General features: G+C 42.2%; 1 long non-coding RNA gene across 3 annotated transcripts in view; it reads right to left on the reverse strand.

Annotated features, from left to right (window-relative positions):
* Positions 1–2,403: 2,403 nt before the first annotated feature.
* Positions 2,404–17,543, reverse strand: part of LOC113242578 (uncharacterized) — a 43,917-nt gene continuing 28,777 nt past the window's right edge. Inside the window, exons 7-9 of one of the 3 annotated variants that reach the window (XR_008960494.1) lie at positions 6,617–6,836; positions 2,877–2,982; positions 2,404–2,504 (exon numbers count right to left, since the gene is read on the reverse strand). This is a non-coding gene — a long non-coding RNA (uncharacterized LOC113242578). Of the gene's footprint in view, positions 2,983–3,862; positions 4,034–6,616; positions 6,837–17,543 lie in introns of those variants that run through there. The other 2 variants (XR_008960492.1, XR_008960493.1) reach the window with 2 other exon arrangements.

A 17,543-nucleotide genomic window follows, 5' to 3' on the forward strand; every position in this document is an offset into this window, starting at 1 on the left:
ACTTTCCACAAAGAGCTACCATTCATCATAAATGGTTCTTCGCTTATCTGATGGTCAAGTCCTGTTTCACTCTCCTTCACAGTTTCTTTTAATGAGAAGAACCATAAGGAGGCCAAATGAATGATTAGTGATGTCAGGGAACACCTAGACGACTCCTAAGTGTTGTAATTTCCTTTCCTCTAAATTTTTCCTTTGGCTTATAGTTATCACGCTTCCACTGGGACCATCAGGACAGAGCTTTTCCCATCAATTGTTATCCCAGTGACAATACTAAAAACTCAAGCAGACAGCAGCAGACTCTAGCCACCCCCACCCCTCATCCCTCGTCCCCCATCCCTTCAGGTTCCACCCCATGTAGGGTTCTGCGCCAGATGGGACAAAAAAAGAATTTTTGTGGATTAATGCAGAAAGTTTTAGAAGTTCACACCAGCTGTGTTCTTATTCATAAGTACCTCAGTTTGACCCTCGCAAGTACCAATTAAAGTAGCGATATTACCAAAGCTGTTTTAACTCTAGTCAATATTACACGCCCGGAGGAATTCTACTTGCATATAATTTGCGCTTACTTAATGTCAGCATTTATAAAAATGTCCTGAGCCTCTTTTTCTTTTCAACAAAGAAAGGCTTTTTACACTCAGAATTTTGAGATTCCCTGGGGGCCTGGTCAATCTCAGGCCCGAGTACAAAAACTGCCCAAAATACAAACTGTCCTGAACAGTGATGAATATGGAAATCTAAATTCTCCCACAAAATTTCTCCTCAAAAACAGTGAGATCAATCGATATCCACCTTTGCCTCCACTGTGAAATGTATTTCCCAGCTTATATTTTTGTCTCTCATTCATGTCATAGATTTAGCGAAAAAAAATTCCTCACCATGTAGAGACAATGTCTGACTTAGACTGGATGGCCCAGGAGAAGCAGAGCTAGCGGGCCCCTTCAAAATGTCGGTCACATTCCAGCCACATTTCCAATAAGTAATTCAGTCCCTTTCGCTAACAGACAGATGTACAAATAACAGATAAGTCATCTCGTCCATCATGGTGCCTTGAATTCTGGAGTCACAATGTCCAACAGAAATACACCAGCCACACACAATTTTAAATTTTCTTATAGTCACATTAGAAAAAATAGGCCAAAAGTAACAGATGAAATTTTCCACTGTATTTTATTTAATCCAAAATATTATTTCAACATGGGATTTATATTAAAAATTATTCACGAAATATTTTATGATTTTTTATACTAAGTCTTGAAAGTCTATGGTGTATTTTACACTCACAGCCTGTCTTGATTTGAACTATAAATTTTCATCAGAAAGGATGAGTATGTATTTAGGTTTCATAAAACTTAAAGATGAAAATGTAGATTCATATACTCAAGTTGTTCTGAACCACACTTGCAAGTTTTTCAATAACAGACTCGAGTTACCAGTTTTTTTAACTTTAATTTTTTTAATTTTTAATTTATATTTAATTTAATCAACATGTAGTGTGTTATTAGTTTCAGAGGTAGAATTTAGGGATTCATCGGTTGCATATAACACCCAGTGCTCATTACATCAAGTGCCCTCCTTAATGCCCATCCCCCAGTTACCGCATCCCTCCACCCACTTCCCCTCCAGCAACCCTGTTTGTTTCCTGTAGTTGAGTCTCTTATGGTTTGTCTCCCTCTCTGATTTTGTCTTATTTTAACTTCCCTTCCCCTATGCTCCTCTGTTTTGTTTCTTAAATTCCACAGAGGAGTGAAATCATATATTTGTCTTTCTCTGACTGGCTTATTTCACTTAGCATAATACCCTCTAGTTCTTTTTTTTTTTTTTTAAAGATTTTATTTATTTATTTGACAGAGATAGAGACAGCCAGTGAGAGAGGGAACACAAGCAAGGGGAATGGGAGAGGAAGAAGCAGGCTCATAGCGGAGGAGCCTGATGTGGGGCTCGATCCCATAACGCCGAATACCCTCTAGTTCTATCCACATCATTGTAAATTGATAAGATTTCTTCTCTTGATGGCTGAGTAGTCTTCCATTGTATATATAAATACCACATCTTCTTCATCCATTCATTAAAACTTAAAATTCTGTTTTCTAGTCAAAGTGCCCAATGACCTCATGTGGCTAGCGGCTTCTGACTGAACATAGCAGTTCCAGGGGCACCTGAGGGGCTCAGTCAGTTAAGCGTCTACCTTCAGCTCGGGTCATGATCCCAGGGACCTGGGATGGAGCCCCGAGTTGGGCTCCCTGCTCTGCAGGGAGCCTGCTTCTCCCCCTCCCTCTGCCTGCCTCTGTTTCTCCCTCGGCCTGCCACTCCCCCTGCTTGTGCTCTCTCTCTCTCTCTGTCAAATAGATAAATAAAATCTTAAAAACAAAAACAACGAAAAAGAACATAGCAGTTCCAGAGGAATACGTGATAGACCGGCAGGCCAGTGAGTGACGTCAATCCTCTCCTTCACCTTAGGGCCCTTCATCATGGCAGCCAATCCAGGGTTGCTCATGTCCTTCACTCTGTGAGAGAAATTCCCAGTGATCATGTTTACTGGGGGGATATTTGTGGGGATGACTTCCAACAGCACCATACAATGTCCCCTTTGCAGACGCCCTCTCGGTCAGGGTTTGATCAGGAAGCAGGACCACAATGAGCACTATAGATGGAGGGATTTATTATAGGACATAAACATTACACAACTGGGGTGGCCAGTGAAAGATCGGGAAGATGTCACGAACCAGCCCTCCAGAAGCACTGGCAGAGGGGGACCATGGGGGCTCACAGGGCACTCTAGAAAGCCAGACACCTCTAGCTCCTAGAGTCACATGTAAAGCGATGCTGGCGGAGAATCCCGGAAGTCCACTGTTGCTGCCCCTGTGCCGAGCCTGTACCTGTTCTTGTCTTCACAGCTGGCTGGAGGACACAAGAGCTAGATGTGGAATGGAGGAGGAGAGGCACGAGCTCCGTCTGTCCCTCACTGCATCCGACTCTGCTGACCTATTAAGAGTAGAAGCTGTTGGTTCATTTTTACCTTGTAAATCACGAACCAGTTCCAAGCTGGGGAATCTAGGGGAGGGGATGCTGGGAATCAAAGGTCTGGCTTAGGGGCGCCTGGGTGGCACAGTGGTTAAGCATCTGCCTTTGGCTCAGGGCGTGATCCCGGCGTTATGGGATCAAGCCCCACATCAGGCTTCTGATATGAGCCTGCTTCGTCCTCTCCCACTCCCCCTGCTTGTGTTCCCTCTCTCACTGGCTGTCTCTATCTCTGTCAAATAAATAAATAAAATCTTAAAAAAAAAAAACAAAAAAAACAAAGGTCTGGCTTAGCCAAGATGATACAGCACAAAACCATCACAGACTCCATGACGTTTTTCTCAGCTCTTAAGACAGAGTAAAAATATTTCTTCTAAGGAAATAGCTTGCTTTTATCTCATGCACACCATGAATCATTGAGGTGATCTCTTTTCTCTCTTAGCCTGCTAGGAAGCTCCGAGCTCAATTTGCAGATGACTTCTCTCGAGTGTGTGGGTGTGTGAGATACGCCTTTTGCAGGCTAATCTCCCAGCTTTGTTTTATTTTTCTAGTTGCCCCTCTTCCTTCATTTATTCATTTTATATCATGGTGTATATTTGTACAGGTTGTCCTAGATGATTTTTGACAGGGGAAGTATATAAATAAATGGATGGGTGGCGAAATACAGATAGACGCACGGATGAATGGCTGGATCAGACTGCAACCTCCTCCCACTTCGTGAGCACTGGGGCTGCAGTTCTCCTCCCTGAGGCTTGGCTGGTTCCTTTGGATATTTCAGGACGGCTGTGCCTAAAATGGCGCCCCTCCCACCTCCCACCTGCACAGCTACTCTCTGTTATGTCAAGCTCTTTCCTTCACAGCTCTTACCACAACCTGAATAACACGTTCCATTATTGCCAATTTCTTATTTATCTCTCCCACCTCCAAAGGACAGAAACACCCTGAAGGCAGGGACCTTGCCTGTCTTGTTGACCGTTGACTCCTGGGGAACTAGCACAACGTTGGTTCTCAATACCTATGTGATGAACAAATGAAAGAATGAAGAAGCAACTGGTCAATTAATACATAGATATCCAATGTTTATTTTAAAATAACCTATACTTTAATGTTCCATCTCAAATGATTTACCACTAATAATTTTTTAAAAAGGAGCTTGGGGGCAGGAGATGGGTCTTGGAAGGAGGGGGAGGACCGTGTTCAGTCTATTTTACTTTATTTTTTGAAGATTTTATTTTTAAGTAACCACTACACCCAACACGGGGCTCAAATTCACCACCCTGAGATCAAGAGTCACGTACTCTACCAACTGAGCCAGCCAGGTGCCCCCAATCTATTTTACTTTTTATTTTTGTTTTTAAAGATTTTACTTATTTATTTGACAGAGAGAGACAGCCAGCGAGAGAGGGAACACAGGCAGGGGGAGCGGGAGAGGAAGAAGCAGGCTCCCAGCGGAGGAGCCGATGCAGGACTTGATTTCAGGACTCCGGGATCACGCCCTGAGCCGAAGGCAGCCGCTTAACGACCGAGCCACCCAGGCGCCCCCTATTTTACTTTTTAAAATAGTTTAGACAAATAGTTTTCCCTACCTCCTCCACTAGACAAACAGTCGTCAGGGTTTTTCCGAACACGTATGTTTATACCATTATTCCATTCTTCTACTGAGTGTGAGGAATGCCAGGCTTATTGGGGGGTTATTTTAGAGCTACTGATCCCCAACCTGTACTGTTGGGGCCAATCCCATCCCCATCTGGAAATGCTTTCACAAATAGTGTTTGCCTTTCACATCAATCTTCTTTTTTTTTAAGGAAATTTTAATATTCCTTTTCTTTATTGAAATGATAGAAGTCAAGGTCTCTAGAAGTTTCTAGCAATTCTCCCAAGAAGGTTAGTGCCTGTTTTTAATTGCATCTAACTCTCACATGACCCATTGTATACCATAAAATAAACAGTCTGAGAATATTTGCATTAAGATCAACAAGTTTAAAAAATCATTTAAAAATGTATTGTAAAAGCATTTTTAAAATTGCATGATTTTATTTGTATGAGATTCCTAGAATGGTCAAGTTAAAGAGACAGAAATTAGAACGGTGGTTGTCAGGGGCTGGGGGGAAGAGAGAATAGAAGTTAGTGTTTAATGGGGACAGAGCTTCAGTTTGGGACGATGAGAAAGTTCTGGAGATGGATGGATGGTGGTGATGGCTGCATAACAATGTGAATGTACTTCATGCCACTGAACTTACAACACCTAAAAATGGTTAAAATGGTAAATCTTATGTGATGCATATTTTACCATCAAAAAAAGTGGGTCATTAGTGAATCTGCCTCAGTACACAAATGTACTACTTGGTGGAATTAGTGCAGTCTTTACACTACTGGATACTGGATAGTCGCCCCAAACAGACATCCAGGTCCCGATCCCCAGAACTTGTGCATGTGACTGTATATTGGCAAAAACGAGCTTTGCAGATGTGACTAAATAAAGGATGTTGAGATGGGGAGATAATCCTGTGTGGACTCGAAATGTAATACCAAATGTTCTTACAAGAGGGAGGTAAAGGGAAATTTGACACAGAAGAGAAGAAAGCCACGTGACCGAAGAAGAAGGATGCAAAGTCAGAGAGAGTGGATACTATCCTGCTGGTTTTGAAGATGGAGGAAGGGGACCATGAGCCAAGGAATGCAGCTCTAGAAGCTGGAAAAGGCAAGGAAATGGATTTTGCCTTAGAACCTCGGGGAAAGCAAAACTCTGAGGGCACGCTGATTTTGGTTCGTGAAACTGATTTCGGACCGTGACCTCTAGAACTTTAAGAGAATAAATATGTACTGTTTTTAACACACCAAGGTTGTGGAACTTTGTTACAGTAGCCATAGGAAACTAATCCTTATATTTAGGGTGCCTATATGTTTATATAATAAATGTCATTTTTGGCAAAACAGTATTATTAACCATAGTCCCCATACTGTACATACCCTACGTTCCATGACTTAATTATTTTATAACTGGAAGATTGTACCTCATATTTTAATAATAACCTATTTTAAGAGTAAAACTTTATTTTTGACACAAAATGCCTTAAATATTAGGCACATTACCATTTTCTACCTTACAAAGCTTTTTTAAAAGTTATCTTAAATGGTATCTGAATTATAATGAAATTGTTCTGTTTGAAATTTCAATATTAAAATGCTCAGGAAAACCCTACCAGAAGCAGACTAATCCTACCTGCTTATCACCTGAAATTTTCTAATATTCCCCAAAAGCATTTACAACCAAAATCAGATTTTCCTTAAGTGGAGGAGGTGAACAGAATATACTTAAACTCCCTTAAATTTGTATTCATTCTGGGTGTACAACATGCACTTAGGTTAGAACAGCTTCTGAGACCAGGGAACATTAAGTGAACAGAAGTTTAGTTCCCAGAGAAGGGCCTTATACCCTCCCAAACCTTGGAAAAGCAACGGGAAATCCATCCTAAATCACTGTGAGAAGCCCCAGCACTGAAGACATCCTTCAAGCCTATTCAGTATTCATGTAAGTCATTGATTGCTTCATGGAAATTTTAAATAATATTTCAAGCACAGCTAAAGCTTTCAGTACCTGAATTGTAAGTTGTTATGCACTCATACTGGTCAAGTTCATATTTCCAAGTGGCGACCACTGGTGCAAACCCAAAATGTGGTCTTCCTGGTCATTGACTTCCTTCAATGCCTCTGGCCCCATGCTTCACTCATCAGTGGAAGGTCTCGTCTCCGTCCTCTGAAGAGGCATCGCTGAACCAGAAGACCGGTCGCTCCTTCCTCCAAGTTCTGTGGCTCCACTGGGAAGCCAACATGGGGATTCCATAGATAGGTGTGAAATGATATTCAACAGAGAAGCTAATAAATAATATGAAGGGTCTCTTATTAAATCATTACCCTAATATCATTCAAATACATCCCCTTCTCTCCATTTCCGTGCTCCTCACTCTACTCTGTTACCATCATTTCACACCCGGTTTATTGCAAGATCCCCCTTACTGAACTCCCTTCACTGCCCCCCGCCACCCCTGCCCTTGGGCCCTTTCAGTCCATTCTCCATTCAACAGCCTGAACTATCTGTACTAAAGGTTAACCTGATCATATCACCCATTCCATGTCCTACTTAAAACCCTTCAGTGACTTTGTCATTGTTCTCAGTGGTAAGATCAAAATCCTTTGCAAGGCCCATAGGGCCCTCCGCAGCTGACCCTTCCACCTCACCATTTCATCTCATCCCAGGAGCTCTCTGCCCATGGATACCTTTCATATGCCCAGATCTGCCATGCTTGCACCCATTCCAAGGCCCTTCCTCATAATGCTTCCCCAACCCGAGGACTTAGCCTTGGCCACCACCCCCACTTTTTGCTGGGCTAGTTCCCAGCAAAAGAGGAACTGTGAGGACTGAACAGTCCATATTTTTAAAGCTTTCACAGCAGGATTCAGTAACAAGTGAGCTCTATTGAAATATTTATTATTGGTATTACCAGAAGTATTATTATGATCACTCATCCTTTAGATCTCACTTCCATGATTTTCATAGCAGACCTTCAGTTTAGGTCAGGTTTTCTTGTTTATGCCCCCACAGAACTGTGTTCAAGGGACTTTACCTCAATTGGTAATTATGCAACTTATGTATGTGGTCATTTAAGCCCGTCCTCCTCATTAGGCTTTAAAGTTTAAGGGCTCAGGAGCTATGCTTTTATCACTTATATCCATGGTGCCGGGCCCTAATGAAGGTTTAATATGATATGTGTTATATAAATGCATACTACTATATTGTAAAAAGTGGCTAAATTTAAAATAGAGTCTTATTGGGATGCCTGAGTCATTCAGTGGGTTAAGCATCCGAATCTCGATTTCCGCTCAGGTCATGATCTCAGGGTTGTGATGAGATGGAGTCCCACGTCATGGAGCCTGCTTAAGATTCTCTTCCTCTCCCTCTGCTCCTCCCCCACTCCGTCTCTCTCTCTCTCTCCCTCTCACACACACACAAATATATATATACATATATTGTTTTATTATGCAGACTCTGTGGCATATACAAAATTCTCTTAGAGGAGCCCTGGCAGAGGACCATCAGACACAACTCATTTAGTCAACTCTTGTCACCGCAATGGTATAGAATGAGCTCAGTGCCCTGTGACAACTGAGCGTGAGGGCTCTAGGCTGGGCTCAGCTATGCGACTCTTCTGTAGGCACACATCACCTGCATTTGGCTGTTGTTGGGTACAAACCTGTTCCACAAGTCTGTCATCCTCCCCAGGTGCACGGTCACCTGGAGTATGCGGATCTCTGAAACGCAAGATCAAGTCCTGCGTGCCGTCACATGCAGGGCTCCTGCTGATGGCACATCTACCACCAATCCTTTGGCCAAAGCAAGTCACGTGGACAAGTCCAGTACCAAGGAGATAGAGAAGTATGCTCTGCCCCGGAGTAGGAGAGGAAGGGATCGAATGTTAGCTGAATTATCATTTAGATTATTACAGATGGTCATGCTTTAGAGCGACTGGGTCTCAGGTAAAGTGAGAGGGCAGGGCCAGCCAGTTTGAGAAGACTTACAATTACGATGAAACTGGGAACAGAGAAAGCAAACAATGGAATCAACTATAAGCCCCCAATTCAAAGTCACAAATAAGAGCCCCCACTGAAAATTGATTTACAGTTGAGATGCTTCTCATTCTGGCAACTCCTTAGCGTGCTCCAGGGTGAGGACCAGCTGGGATTTATTTAGCCGTGATTAATGAATGCCAAGGAAGCCATACACCCCCACTGGGACTCTGTAGGAAATGAATATGCAAGGAGAAAAGGAATGCAAAAAAGTAGGGATAGAGAAGAAATTTAGTAAAAGCAATAGAATTGTGAGTTTTTTCATCATCATGTTTTGAAATTTTCTTTACTATGGTTTCTAGTGTCTCAAGTCAAATAGAAAAGGTTGGTGGGTTTGGGTTTTTTTCTTTTTTTAAGTTTCCCCAATCAATTCTCCCGCCTGCAGCCACAGTGATTATTTGAATATGTAAATCTGATCAAGCCCCCAACCTACTAAAACTTTTCAAAGACTTCCAATCGCCCTCAGGGTAAAATTCAGTCTCCTTTCAGATTGTTTCCTATAATCTTCTCCATTGGCCCCAGCCTACCTCTCTCTCCAGCCTCATCTTAGTCACTGTCAACCACTATAGACATTTTTGTTTTTAATAAAATGTCACAGTCTTATCACTAGACATTTGCATATGTTGTTCCCTCTTCCAGAGAAACTCTCCCCATTTCCTTCTTTGAATTATTCCTAATTATCACTTACGTTTGAAAGCTGCTTCCTCCAAGAAGGCCTCCATGACTCACCCCTTTTGTGTGCAACCAGAACACCCTATGCTTCCACTGTCATAACAGTCCTCACACTTTTGTGAGGTCCTTGAGTTCCTTGAGTTCCCATTCACACAGGAAGGCAAGGACGATGTGTCTGACCCATTCCCTAAGATATCCTAAGAAGTCACAATTTCCACTATTTTTGCTGGAATCCTTTGTCTTCTACTTCTTAATAATTACTAACTCTAATACTAGAGAATTTTCACTGCTGAAGAAATACTGTTGAATCTTTAAAAAACAATATCAACTCATTATATCATTGGTAACAGGCACTTTATCTTCAGTCTCTACTCATTCTTCAAAATTCAGCTCAGACATCACCACTTCCAGGAAGTCCTCTGAGTTGCCACCATCCTCTTCAAGCTAAGCCTTAGAGTCCTTTTTTGTCCTCACAGTGATGTCTATGTATGCCTTTATCTTAGCACTGACCACAATCTCACACACTAAGTTCTCAATAAAAATTTGTTGAATTCAGGGGAATTTGAACATAAGTGATAAGTGATACAAGTGTGACCTGTGCCAGAATCCTTTTTGACAGGGCTTCTATGGATTGATAGCTAGCTCTTTCTTTGAGAGCAATATGGTCCCCTCTAATTGACGTAAGCATTAAATAATGTTCCTGTACCATTACCTGCCTCACGGGGGTGCTATAGAGACACAATACACTGCTACAGGCATTTAAAATGAGATTTCCAAGGTAAGCACAATAGTTAATATGCCACGTGCTTTTCACACATTAACTCATTTAACCTCCGCTACAACATCATCACCTTCCTATAAGGTAGAACCATTACTAGCATTCTCATGTTGCACATAAGGAAACTGAGGCAAAGAGTGGATAAGTAACATGACCCAAGTCAAATAGCTACTAAATGGTGGAGTCAGGTTGAAACCCTAACAGTCTGGCTCAGAGTTTGTACTCTAAACCACGGTGCTATTGCCCCCGCGCTGCCACTGTCATGGTGCATCTGCTTTGACACTGAGGACTTTTCAGTTCTTGATTTTAATAATAAGTTCACTTGGGGGCGCCTGGGTGGCTCAGTCGGTTGAGTGTGGACTCTTGGTTTCAGTTCAGGTCATGATCTCGGGGTCCTGGGATGGGGCTCTGTGTAGGACTCTGCACTCAGTGGGGAGTCTGCTTAAGGATTCTCTCCCTCTGCCCCTCCTCCTGCCTGTGCACTCACTGTCTCTCTCTCTAAAATAAATAAATAAATAAATAAATAAATAAATAAATAAATAAATAAATAAATGTTGTGGGTTTTTTTTAAAGGTATTAGGGACTGAATTGTGTCTCCCTAAAATTCATACATTGAAGCCCTAGTGCCCCAATGTGACTGTATTCGGAGATGGGGCTTTTGAGAGATAATTAAGGTTAACTGAGATCATAAGGGTGAGACCCTAATCTGATGAGACTGGTGTCCTTAAAAGAAGAGGAAGAGACTCCAGAGATGTCTCTCCCTCTGCGCACACAGAGGACACAGTGAGGGGGCAGCCATGTACAAGCTAGGAAGAAACCATAGAGGCTGGCACTCTCATCTTGGACCCCCAGCCTCCAGAACTATGAGAAAATAAATCTCATCCAGTTTGTGGTACCCTCTTATGGCAGCCCAAGTAGGCGAATAAAAAAGGCCATGTACAAATAAGCCTCACATCTCCAACTGTATTTCCAAAAAGCAGAGGATTAAGCAATAAAGAGTAATAAAAAAACGATCAGAAACTAGTTGGGTCAAACCAAACAACTCTGTCCGGGAATGCTCCATCCTGGAAAACATCGGTTTCTTGATATTAACAAGAAATATTTGCCAAGTATCTACCAATTCTGCCTCCGAGAAGTCGATGGTCTCGTCAGGAAGCCATGACATGTATTTACCTAAGCGGGAGCGTGGGGGAATGTGTAGGACTGCAAAGCAACATACATCTAACCAGTGCTACAAACTCCAAGGGCTCTGATGCTCAGAGGAGGAAGGTGCATTTTAACAACAGTTTTTAAAGTATTTAGCATTTGATGTGCTTCATTAAAAAAAGGACAGGCTGCAAATACAGTTGTGTGGAGGAAGACATTTCAACAGGGCAGTGGTGCCCGCAAAGCCTCAGACGCCTCAATGCAACTGACATTTTCAACAACCAGTGACAGGTCAGAGGCCAGCTCTTCCGAAAGTGGGGTGAGGAGGGATGTGGTGGGGGGAACGAGGGAGAGGTGTAGGGGTAAAGTGGAAAGGCAAGTGTGCAATTTTGAAATTTTTTGAAACCAGTTTTCTTAGTTTAGAATTTAAACTCTAGTGGGGTGGCTGGATGGTGGAGGAATGCATGTAAAGATTTGTCTGGGAAGATGATTCTGGAAGCTGAGTGTGGAGTAGACAGGGGAGAAACTGAAGGCAGGAAGATTAGCTGGGAGGCAGGGCAATAATCCAAACTTGCATTCGGAGATCTAGATTAGGCTGGTGGCCACGAGGATCAAAAGGCGCCGATGTGAGCAATACCGAAAGGGAGGAAGTGACAACCAGATAAAGCCTCGCTTCCTTCAATCCGGTCACTTGGCTACACCTCCCTCTCTGCTCCTCCTCGTCCTCCGCTCATCGCGAGACCTCTGGGACACTCCTCGGTCACCAAAGTAAGCCTTTGGCTCACTGTATTTGTTTGACACTTAAGCCCTACTCTGCCCTACCATCAGTGCTGTGTTGGAGCAAGCTTGCACCAGCTCGTGAAAACCAATGGATAGATCTTCAAAAATTGTATAAGCTGGCTATTAGACCCGGCTATTATTTAAATAAAATTACGGACACTTAACAGCTCACCAGATAATCTTTTTTTAAAAAGGTAACAATAACTCAAAATGTATCAGCCCTTCGTTTGCTATGCTTTACTATTATCTTCTGTTACCTCTGGTTTCGAGGTTATTTTGGTCCTTCCGTAGCCCTACGTTGGCAATATCCGGTAATGGCGGGCTTCCGGGCGCGTCCTCCCCACTGGCGTTCCGCGCCCTCATGGGAGCAGCTGAAAATTGAGGGAGCATTCGCACCGTGGACATTGTTCAGGGCTTTATTTATTGCTCGGCTGAATGTCCAGACTGAAGAAAGTGAAGAAGAAAATGTTAATAGTGCAGACTAAACTCAAAAGCAGTGCAGAAACTGAAAGAGGTTTTAGTCGAAGGAGTAAAATCTGTACAGTGGTGAGGAATTGTTTTATGATAGTTCACATAGATTTAAACACAGACTTATTAGGAAATGACTTAGTGGATTGGGATACAATTCCTTTTTTAAAAAGATTTTATTTATTTGAGATGGAGAAAGAGAGAGAGAAAGAGAGAGAGAGCGCGAGCACGAGCAGGGGGAGGAGCAAAGGAAGAAGGTGAATCAGGCTTCCCACTGAGCCGGGAGCCCCACATGGGGCTGGATCCCAGAGCCGCAGGATCTGGGATCATGATCTTAGCCAGAGGCTCAGGCTTAAGGGACTGAGCCACCCAGGCGCCCCTGGGATACAATTCCTATTGCTAAACCATAGGCTGGCTACAGATACAGGAGTTTCACAAAAATTAATGATAGTACTCTGTGAAAATCAGCTGGTTTCATGGAATTTACAATAGAGTATTAATATTATCAGTAGTAAATTGTGTGCTGCACAGCATTTATATCAGCAAAATTTATAATAAACTTATGTAAATCTCTTTTTGCATACCTTTCCTCCCTCCCCAAGAGAACCTCTGATTTAAATATTTATCAACACATTACTGCCTACCACCTATGTGAACACCCTGGCTTAATCCTAACTAAAAGTGAAAAAGGGGGGTTACTCTTGAAGATGATTTTCGTATTTAGAAAATACCATTCAAATGAGTTGACTTTTTTCCGCTAATCAGTACTTAATGTGAATTAAGTGCTTGAATTCAAAACGCTATGTTTTCCTTAAGTTTTAAGAACTACTTCATATCTTGTTATTTTACTTACAAAATTACAAAGATTTACAATTCCCTTTTAGGGTGATGATTGCTATTTCTCCCCTTTACGAACTTTGGGTGTTAAACTTCTTTGAAGATTTTAAATTGCATTTATTAATTTAATATTTCCTATGTATATTAAGTATCTTGATTGACTGATAAAGCATTCCCAAGGGACTAAGTATTAGATATAATTAGATATATTGAAAATCTCCAGAGAGAGCTCAGTGTAAAATGCCCATCTCCCATGGCGGCTGCCACCATTATACCAGAAATCTTTAGTGCTCCAACAGTACAGTGCTGGGCTTTGGGTATAATTAACATTCTTCTTTAAAGTGTTCTGTTAGCCTGAGTCCTCTAAAAGATAAACACTAAGATGGGGTTAGAGGTACAAGAGGTTTGCGGAGGGTGGGATACCAGTAAGGGAAGATGGAGGGAGCTGGAAAAGACCAGAAAAGTTTGCCGTCAAACTGAGATGCTGAGCACTGAGGGAAGTGGGGGGAGGAGGAGAGGAGACACAGAAGGGGGATGGGGAGGATATCGGGAGGGCAGGAAGGAGGGAGGGAAGGAAGATAGATCATAAACTGCATTTGAAGAGTTTTGCCTGTCAGAGGAAGAGCCCTGCCTTAGTATCTCCTTCCCATCACCCCCAACATCCCCAACATAATCACTGGTGGGAGCAGCCCACGCCACGTACAACCTAGACAAAACTCAGCAGTAATGGATTCCGGGGATAGCTGCTGGGATCATGGATCAGTTACCCTTTCTGCAGTAGGAGATTGAAGAGACACATTCTCTTGGCCACTGCCTTAGCTTTTTGCTTTCAATGTATTTTGTTTGTTTGCCTTTTATAAAATAATACATATTGTTCTCATACCCGCTCTTTCTTTTCTTCTTGTTTTTTTTTTTTTTTTTTAAGATTTTATTTATTTATGTGACAGAGAGACAGCCAGCAAGAGAGGGAACACAAGCAGGGGGAGTGGGAGAGGAAGAAGCAGGCTCCCAGCAGAGGATCCCCATGCGGGACTCGATCCCGGAACGCCGGGATCACGCCCTAAGCCAAAGGCAGACGCTTAACGCTTGTTTTCTTAAAATACAATCTCTGTTAGGATTTCCCAAACCTCTTGACTTTCAAACCCATTGCACAGTTTTACACGTCCCCTCTGGAAGTTTTTAATTGTGTCACTTTTCATGAGAAATATGATTAAGGAGAGATTTTAAGTAAGAAAAAAATATTTTGTTTTAGTTAGGAATTATTAAAGAGTATTTAAGCATTCTGTGTAAAGATATGCATCACATAACTATAAAATTTGACATTTTCCCATTGATAAGTAACACGTTTAACTTCCTTTAAGGTACTTATAACAAAAAAACATGATTTGATGACAAATTTTAAACCATCATTTTACGTTTGGTTTGGGGACAAAATGTACATTAAATATAACTAATAAACTTAACTACACCTAATACAGGTTAAAAACTGCCTTCAAGCCCGGATGTTTGGAATTCTTATACTTTGCACTAAAAATAGTTATTTTTATCATCTGCTTTATTTCTGAATGACAAGAGAAAAAAGGTTTCAAGTCACTCTTTGCAAGTACTTCCACATTGCCCACATGGGTAGTTTTCATTCTCCTAAGTGAAGAGCTAAATTGGATATCATCATCTTTCCCTCTTTTGCCACTGGCTTCTGAAAACTAGAGGCATCTTGATGTGTATATTAGAATTCAGATCAGATTAATGCAATTTACAGATTTAATGGAGAGCATCTTGAGGTAAATCAGCAGAATTACTCTCATTTTTGTGCTTCTTATTATCTTTCTTTTTTCAAAGTCGGTGCTCCTTATGTCTCCCTCCCTTAAGGCACACTCACTGTGGGCATGAACTAAGCAATACGTGCCCGTGACTGCAAGCAAAGCACAGTGTGGGTACTGCTGGTCCGCTCTGTGGGTGGCGGCCGAGTGCGCAAGGGCTCACCCGGTTGCCCGCCATCACCAGGCATCCTTGGGTGCTGCTGCTCGTACCGGTTCCGTTTCAAAGGGGGAAATTCTGAAAAATCATTTTCTTTACTGAAATTGCAAAAACCGGTATTTAAGCAGAGGCCTCTGCCACCTCTAAGGTGGTGAGCTACGAAGAACAGCTTTGAGCATCCCTGGAGATGCACGACCGGCAGTGGGAAATGCCACCCCTCCCAGTGCTCAGTGCTGCCTACTGCTCGCCGTGCAGAAGCGCACCATTCACCCAAACCAAGCCCAGCTTCGGGTCCTTTCCAGCGCTAATGTTCTGGATCCGATGAAGCTAAAGTGGCGTGTGAAACACAAGTAGTTAAGCTCAAAGCCTGGAAACCAGCTCCATATCCCATTACTGACTTCATTTATCACATGATTTTTTTTTCTAAGTAAAGACCTGGATGTTGGAAAAGGCTCTATTCCTTTAAACAAACTATTCAATGTCACTGTTGTGTCCTTACAGATAACAATGACAGCAATCATAATACCTTCAATAGAGGATTTGTGGGCAACCTTGCAGGAACTCCGCACTCCCCCAGGGGTCTGTAAGACAACAGGTTGGTGATGACTTATCTAAAAAATGGATGGACAGCAAAGACTTCAGGCAATCCTCCATAAATATTGGTTCTCTCTGCAGAGCTTGCGAAAGGTATTAATGGCCGTGAGTTTGAGATGATATTTCCTGATAAGAACCTGGAAAACAGCTGTTCCAGGTAGGCGGTTAAAAGCAAAAGTTGTCAGATGAGGGCGATCTGAATGTGTGTGTGTATGTTAAACAAGGAAAAGTACTTCCGAAAGTAACTCTGAATAATAAAACATGTTTTCTTTTCCTTTCTTAATCGTCACACCACACTTCTTTCTACCCATGGCTATTGCTAATCAGCTAAAATAACCACTCATGCACAACCTACTATAAGGTATGACGTGCAATTTTGAAAATCAAACGCACCTGCTGATATGGCACATGAACTCCTGTACATTGCAAAATAATAACCAATAGAATTCTCCAGGAGTCAACGTGTGAAGTTCAAACCAATCATGTTATAAGCAAGGGCAATATTTCACCATACTATTTGTAAAGGCACCCAATGTTTTTTAAAATCATGCCTTCGGTCATCAAGAAAACTAATTTCCAGAGATGGCCAGTCTGCGTGGAGAGAGTACCTCAATCAATCCAGCTGAAATAGTGGACTCCTTAAGGTCAATATTGGATGATAAAGCAGTTAGCACATACAAGCCACTGTGCCACGAGCTGACTCATTCCCTTGGTCCATCCGTATGACGCTGACTCTGGAGGATGCCTGGGTCGCTCAATCCGCAGAGCATCTGCCCTCCGCTCAGGTCATGATCCCAGGGTCCTGGGATCGAGTCCCGCATCAGGCTCCTTGCACAGCGGGGAGCCTGCTTCTCCCTCTGCCTACAGCTCCTTCTGCTTGTGCTCTCTTTCTCTCTGTCTCTCTGACAAATAGATAAATAAAATCTTAAAAAAATAAAAGACACTAACTCTGGGACAGACACAGAAATGCCAAATGGGATATGGTGCACATGTCGTGCAGGGAGGCAAGATGGGGTTCATCTGTAAAAAACAAGAAGATGAATGTCTCCTAAACAGAGTCTGTCCAGTCCATTCACATCCTGAGACTATGAGTAGTCAACTCAACCCCCCAAAATGGTTCCAGTGTCTGAGAGAGAGAAACTTCAATGTAAAATGAAGGTCATTACCCCATGACCTGTACTCTAGCAGGTCTGCTTCCTCTTCTCTTTAAAGAAAGACTTCTGCTAAATGTTTCCTTTTGTTTTCTTAATTTACATTAGCTATTTCAAAAGAGAAAAACAAAGAACTCTTTGTCTCTGAAGAAAGGAAACCCCCAGGTAAGCCAGCAACCAACAACTACACCAACATCTGTGAGCCGGTAATCAATTCTGTGCTTAGGCAGGGAGAGCTCTGCACCCACATTGATCTTAAAATGCAAATCTGAATACAGCTAATCTTCACATAAATATAATAGGTATCGCATTGATTTTTTTCCCTCGTGATCATATGAAAAATTAACTACAGTGATGGTAAAGAAGTAGCATAATATTATTTGAAGGTAGATGGTGGTAAATTGCATATTATAATCTCTAAAGCAACCACCAACAGGAACACACACACACACACACACACACACACACACACACACTAAGGGATAGCTACAAGCCAA

This window comes from Ursus arctos, unplaced genomic scaffold (genome assembly GCF_023065955.2).
Source record: "Ursus arctos isolate Adak ecotype North America unplaced genomic scaffold, UrsArc2.0 scaffold_2, whole genome shotgun sequence".
Lineage (NCBI taxonomy): Eukaryota > Metazoa > Chordata > Mammalia > Carnivora > Ursidae > Ursus > Ursus arctos.